This window comes from Enhydra lutris, unplaced genomic scaffold, assembly GCF_002288905.1.
Source record: "Enhydra lutris kenyoni isolate GAN:26980312 unplaced genomic scaffold, ASM228890v2 scaffoldscaffold21, whole genome shotgun sequence".
NCBI classification, from domain to species: domain Eukaryota; kingdom Metazoa; phylum Chordata; class Mammalia; order Carnivora; family Mustelidae; genus Enhydra; species Enhydra lutris.
In genome coordinates, this window is record NW_019154105.1 from 2,949,808 (window position 1) to 2,957,381 (window position 7,574).

A 7,574-nucleotide genomic window follows, 5' to 3' on the forward strand; every position below is an offset into this window, starting at 1 on the left:
GCTTTAGGGGCGTCTGGGTGGCTCAGTCAGTTATGCGTTTGCCTTCGGCTCAATTCATGATCCCAGGGTACTGGGATGGAGCCTTGCTTCAGGCTCCCTGCTCACAGAGGGATTCTCCCACTCCCTCTGCCTCCTCCATATGCTCATGCTCTATCTTTCAAGTAAATAAACAAAATCTTAAAACAAAACAAAAAAACACCTAGCAGGCTTTGTAAACCTAAGCATCCAAGTTTTGAAGAATCATCTCTCAGAGCTCTTTGACTGAAAGGTGCTGACCAGCACTCATGAGAGATTTCCAGAGGTCTTGGCAGGCTTTGTAAACCAAGACCGGGAAGAATTTGAGAGTACGCCCTATTAACTTCCTCTGGGCATCCCCAGGTCTTTCATCATGTTGTGGCTTCCTGTGTCAAGATCAGTCTTGCTAGGCCTGGTTAGTCACTTGCTGACTGTTATTTTCAAGGAAGCCAGCCAGACTTCAGCAAAAGGTGACTGCCTCCCAACAAATTAATCCCACAGCAACAGGAAGTCATTCTAATGCCTTCCCTAGAGTTCAGCGTGTATGTGGGCTTCAAATTGAAGTAACTTCCTCCTTTCAACTTTGCCGTCCCAGTCCTTTCCTCCTAAACCTTAATAATCCCATAGATAAAATGACGAACAAGGACCGTGGTAGAGAAACGTGTTCTTTCCTCGTTTTAGATAATTATCATAACTAGTATCAGAGTCTTGAGTGTTCGGTCCAGATATTAACATAAACAAAAGCCTCACTTCTGAATTTCTAGAAATGAAGACTTTGGGAAGTTGAGAGTACTGATATAAAATTGGCAGTCACTGTTTTAATGGAGAGAAACAAGTTTACTCTGGAAAAGTTAGTGAGAAGCAAGAATGAATGATTGTATATAACTTGTATATTACTGTATATAACCGAACAGTACAGTTAACTGAAACAGGCCAACTCCCAGCAGGATAGCCTGGGGAGCTCTGCTGAACCAGCCCCAGTGAAACTAGTGAAAATTATATATATACAAAAAAAAAAAGGTCATTTAGGGATACCTGGGTGGCTCAGTCACTTAAAGGTCTGCCTTTGGCTCAGGTCGTGACCTCAGGGTTCTGGGATCGAGCCCCGAATAGGGCTCCTTGCTCAGTGGGGAGCCTGCTTCTCTCTCTCTGCCTGCTCCTTCCCTTACTTGTGTGCTCTCTGGCAAATAAATAAAATATTTAAAAAGAAAAAAAAAGGTCTTTTAAAGCCTCTAGAATCGTCCTAAAGGCAAACAGCAAATTAAGAAAGGTCTATGCAAGAAACTCCATGAAAATTTGATAAGATGGATGAAACTGACACGTGACCCAAGACCACTTCCCTGCTGCCTCTTCCCAGCTCACGGGGGCCTAGATTCAACTCAGACTGCTGCAGCTTAGAGCTGGGCGTGCTTTATCCTGCAGCCCCCAACGGGAGGATTTTCTTTGCAATGGGAGCAAGACGGCTGCTTTTCTCAGCCCGCCCCTCGCTGTCGGTTGCTGAGGCTAGCTCGTATGAGTGTGGGGGGAGGTCAGAGCTTCCTTCTTACGCCTAACCCTTTCTTGGGGAAGAGACGATTACTTTGGGTTGGGTGTGGTGCATTGGGAATCCTGGGGCCCAGAGAGCCCTTCCCTCAGTCTTTGAGGCAGAGATTCCATACCAGGAGAGGAAGCTGAGAGGACTGCTGCCCTCCAACCCCCACCAAGCACTCATCTCCTAGAGTACCAGTGTCGTTCAGATGCTTGTCATTGTTCCTACCCCCAGAGCCCTGGCTCAGAAATTCTGCCTGCGGGTGGAAGGGGGAGATGCAGGTCATGAAGTGGTGGAAGTTCAAACCTAAGGGCTGCTTGCGAGAGCAGTATAGCTGTGGGGCACCTGGCTCGCTCAGTTGGTGGAGCGCGGGACCCTTGATTTCGGGGCTGTGAGCTCCAGCCACATGGTAGGTACAGAGATCATTGCAAACAAGCAAACAAGCAAACAGACAAAGTGTCTGTTGTGTGAGTTGTGATGAGAGGCGACTGGAAGGGTATTTAGTATAGCTGAGACCGTAAGCCAGCTAGTTCGTGTGAATGAGCTGCAGAATGAAAGCTTTGGGAGGAGTCCTTCCTGGATTAGTGCAAATATCAAATATTGATCTCAGAAACAGTTCTTTCCAAGGAGCCACAATATGATTGGATTAGTTTGTGGAGGAATTTTGCTCCTGGGAACTCTTTCGTTTTTCCTTTTTTCCAGCTTTATTGAGTTATAATTGACACATGAAATTGTATATATTTATAGCATATGATGACTTGATAAACATGTACATTGTGAAATGATTACCACAATCAAGTTAATTAATACATTTATTACCTCTTATACCGGAAGAACACTTAAGATCTACTCTCTTTGCAAATTTCAGGTATACCATACAGTATTATTAACTGTACTCACCAGGCTGTGCAGGAGATCCTCAAAGTATTCATCTTATAACTGTTAAGTTTGTATTCTTGGACCAACATCTCCCTATTCCCACCTCCCTGCCTCCCCACCCTAGCCCCTGGTGACCCCCATTCCATTCTGTCTCCATTAGTTTGACCTTTTTAATTTATTTAATTTTTATTATTTAATTTTTTAAAAAGATTTTATTTATTAGAGAGTGAGCATGAGTGGGGATGGGAAGAGGCAGAGGGTGAGGGACAAGCAAAGTCCCCGGTGAGCAGGGAGCCCAACGTGGGGCCCCATCCCAGGACCCTTAGATCATGACCTGAGCCAAAGTTCAGACACATAACTGAGTTACCCAGGAACCCCTTCTTTATATTTTTTTAAAGATTTTATTTTTAAGTAATTTCTACACCCAATGTAGAGTGCCCTGATAATGGAGATCAGATAGATGATTCGCAAATATTTTCTCTGATTACATTTTTAAACGATCTATGTAAAATTATGTAGTATTTGTCTTTCCCTTCTGGTTTATTTCACTTAGCATAATATCCTCTAGGTTCATCATTTAAAAAATAGCAGTATTTCCTTCTTTTTATGGCTGAATAATATTCTGGTTGTGTGCGTGTGTGTGTCTGAGTGCGAGTCTGTGTACCACATTTTCTTGATCAGTTTACCCATTGACGGAGACTCTGGCTGTTTCCATATGTTAGCTCTTGTGAGTAATGCTGCAGTGAACATGGGAGTACATATCATCTTCCAAGATACTGATTCTGTTTTCTCGGATATATATCTAGAAGTGGGATTGCTGGATGTTACAGTAGTTCTATTTTTAATTTTTTGAGGATCCTCCATACTGTTTCCCACAATGGCTATACAATTTACATTCCCACCAACAACGTACAAGGGTTGCCTTTTCTTCAGATCCTTGCCAATACTTGTTATCTCTTCTCTTTGGATAATGGCCGTCCTAACAGGGTGAGGTGGTGCCTCATTGTGGTTTTGATTTGCATTTCTCTGATGATGAGCGATGTTGAGCTTCTTTTCATATGTTTGTCTTTCAGCATCTTTTTGTGCACCTGTCTACGCAGGTCTTTTCTTCATTTTTAAATCAGGTTGTTTATTCTTTTGCTATTCGATTTTAGGAGTTCCTTATCTTTTTGGATGTTGATCACATATCAGATAGATGGTTTGCAAATATTTTCTCTGATTACATAAGATGCCTTTTTATGTTTTTGTTTATTTTCTTTGCTGTGCAGAGATTTTTAGTTTGAGGTAGTTCCCCCTTGTTTATTTTTTGCTTTTCTTGCCTCTGCTCTTGATGTCATGTCCAAAAAATCGTTGCCAAGACTAACATCGGGAAGATTTTTCATTATGTTTTCTTCTAGACAGTCTAGGGTTTCAGATCTTACATATAATTTTTTAAAAGATTTTATTTATTTATTTTATATAGAGAAAGAGAGAGAGAAAGATCACAAGTAGGCAGACAGAGAGAGGGGGAAGCAGGGTCCCCGCTGATCAGAGAGCCTGATTCAGGGCTTGATCCCAGGACCCTGAGAGCATGACCTGAGCCAAAGGCAGAGGCCCAACCCACTGAGCCACCCAGGTTCCCCTTACATATAATTTTTAATACATTTTGAGTTAATATTTGTGAGTAATGTAAGTTAGTGGCCCATTTCATTCTCTTATTTATCTAGTTTTGCCAACACCATTTATTGGAGAGACTGTCCTCTCTTCACTGTGTGTTCTTGGCAGCTTTGTCAGAGATTAATTGGTTACATCTGGGCTCTTCATTCCAGGTCTCTTGGTTTATACGTCTGTTTCTATGCCGTTGCCATACTGTTTTGATTATTATATCTTTGTAACATAGTTTGAAATCAGGAAGTGTGATGCCTCCAGCTTTGTTCTCTTTCTCCAGGTGCTTTGGCTATTCAAGGTCTTTTGTAGTTCCATACATATTTTAGGATTGTTTTTTCAGTTTTTATGGAAAATATGAGGGCACTATTGAAAACATTAGGACAATATACTGGGAATTATTAGAGTTCAACAGCTGTTGTCAGAAAAGGGTGGAAGATAATTTTGCTAGTACCATTGTCATCCTAGAATGACTATAGGCTGTGCCTCCCTGGTCACAGAGCACCAGAGACTTAATAGTGTGTATGTGTATGTGGGTGGGATAATGATAAGAAACCTGAGGCAGGAGACTAATTCTCAGAATTGCTACAGTATAGTACGTAAACTGTTTAGTTCCCAGTAAAAAACTATGGGGCCTAAAAAGAAACAGGAAAGTATGACCTACATACTGGAAAGAAGGCAGACACCTGAAAATACCTGTGAAAATGACCAGATGTCAGATTTAACAGAAAAATATTTAAAATAACCATTATAACTAGTTCACAGAACTGAAGGAAACTATGACTGAAGTAAAGTATAATGCCAATGTTACACGAAATAGAGAATATAAAGAGAAAGAGAGAGAGAGATTTATTAGAGATAGAAAAAAGTTGGAAACTTTGGAGTTCAAACGTGAAGTGAAATAACTAAGGTAAAAAATCCTTTGGAGAGGCTTAGCTATAGATTTGAGCTGGCAGAAGAAATGATTAGTGGACTTGAATATGAATTTATGGTCTATACAAGCTGATGAACAGTGAGAAAAAAGAAAGAAGAGAAATCAACAGAGCCTCAGAGAAGTATTGGACAGCATGAAGTGTACTAACGTGTGTGTAGTAGTAGTAGTACCAGAAGGAAGAAGAAAGGGGAAGAAAAAATAGAAATAATAGCTGAAAAATCCCCAAATTTATTGAAAATTAATAACCTACACGTCCAGGAAGCTCAATGAATAAAGGAGAAGAGTAGAATAGATGAAAAGAGACCAGTAAGTAGATACATCCTAGTAAATATGTTAAAAGTCAAAGGAAAGCAGAAAATCTTAAAGGCAGAAAGAGAAAAATGACTTGTCACTCACTTATCAGAGAACTCCAATAAGAATAACAGCTGATTTCTCAGCAGAAAAAGTGGAGGCCGGAAGGCTATGGGATACCACATTCCGTGTGTTTGAAGAAAAATAAAAACCTGATTGGGTAAGCCAGTTCCATGCAAGCTAATTCTATATAGCCCCCCTGAGTGGTGTGCCCTGTCTTCTTCTAGGTATTATGAGTGTAAGAAATCTTTGTCAAGTTTATACACCTCTCCGTGGTGTTATTTTCTGTCTGTACCTGATTGATCATCAGATATACACGTCTTGGGACATCCAGGTGGCTCACTCAGTTGAGCATCCAACTCTTGATTTTGGCTCAGGTTATGATCTTGGGGTTGTGGGGTCGAGTCCCATGTTGGACTCTGTATCGGGCCTGGAGTCTACTTGAGATTCTCTCTCACCCTCTGCCTCTCTCTCACTCTTATTCCCTCTCTAAAACAACAAAAAAAAACTCCCCAAAATCTCAAAACATTTTAAGTTACATAATTATTCCTTACAATATAACACCATATGCTAAATTTAACTAAAAATGGATCAGAGACCTAACTGTAAGAGCAAAAACTGGAAAACTTTTAGAAGAAAATAGAGGGTTAAAATCTTTATGACCAAAAAAAAAAAAAAAAAAAATCTTTATGACCTTCAATTTGGCAAAGGATTCTATGACATGAGTCCAAAATAACAAACAACCAAGTCAGAGCTGCTGCTGGCAAGTTGGGGTCTAGTCTCACGCACCACTGACCCCGGCCCGCCCAACGTGCACTCCCGATTCCTTTTAGTTCTAAGTCCAAAATGGCAACTCTCAAAGATCAGCTGATTCAAAATCTTAAGGAAGAACATACTCCCCAAAATAAGATTACAGTTGTTGGGGTTGGTGTTGTTGGCATGGCTTGTGCCATCAGTATCTTAATGAAGGACCTGGCAGATGAAGTTGCTCTTGTTGATGTCATGGGAGACAAAAGGGAAGATGATGGATCTCCAGCATGGCAGCTTTTTCCTTAGAACACCAAAAATTGTCTCTGGCAAAGACTATAAAGTGACTGCAAATTCCAAGCTGGTTATTATCACAGCTGGGTCATTTCAGCAAGAGGGAGAAAGCCATCTTAATTTGGTCCAGCGTAACATGAACCTCTTTAAGTTGTCATTCCTAATATCGTAAAATACAGCCCAAACTTCAATTTGCTTGTTGTTTCCAATCCAGTGGATATCTTGACCTATGAGGCTTGGAAGATAAGTGGCCTTCCCAAAAACCATATTATTGGAAGTGGTTGCAATCTGGATTCAGCCCAGTTCTGTTACCTAATGGGGGAAAGGCTGGGAGTTCACCCATTAAGCTGTCATGGGTGGATCCTTGGGGAGCACGGAGACTCCAGTGTGCCTGTATGGAGTGGAGTAAACGTTGGTTTACCACCAGAAGGCTGGTATCTCTCTGAAGAATCTGCCCCCTGACTTAGGCACTGCTGCACATAAGGAACAGTGGAAAGGAGGTCACAAACAGGTGGTCAACAGTGCCTATGAGGTGATCAAACTGAGAGGCTACATTTCCTGGACCATTGGACTGTGGCAGTTTTGGCAGAAAGTATAATGAAGAATCTTAGGCGGGTGCATCCAATTTCCACCATGATTAAGGGTCTCTTTGGAATAAAAGATGATTTTTCCTTAGTGTTCCTTACCTCTTGGGACAGAATGGAATTTCAGATGTTGTGAAGGTGACTCTAACTCCTGAGGAAGAGGCCCGTTTGAAGAAGATACACTCTGGGGGATCCAAAAGGAGCTGCAGTTTTAAAGTTTTCTGCTGTACCACTTCACTGTCTGTCCTACAACAGGGTTTTCATTGGAGGTTGTGTACATTGTCCTTATTATCTGATCTGTTACTCAAGGAATATTAAATAGCCTAAGAAAAACCATCAGTTTCCTGAAGTTCTAAATAGGAATGTTCATCAAACCCTGAAGCTATATCCTAATGCTGGTTGATACCCGTATTTGTAGTCCTAAATGGGTTCATCTCAGAGGCACCACTGCCAATGTTGCATATGCTGCAGTTGCTCTGCAAACCAGATGCGTATTTCCTGTGTGTTCTATGACTTCTGGTTCCTTCACCCAACACCCAGCATGCATAGTCCCACCTTTTCCAGTCAGTCACATCCTTGGATCCAATGTATAAATTCA

General features: G+C 41.3%; 1 pseudogene; it reads left to right on the plus strand.

The window, feature by feature from the left end:
- The first annotated feature begins 6,197 nt into the window (after positions 1-6,197).
- LOC111149109 lies at positions 6,198-7,191 on the plus strand (annotated as a pseudogene).
- The last annotated feature ends 383 nt before the right edge of the window (positions 7,192-7,574 follow it).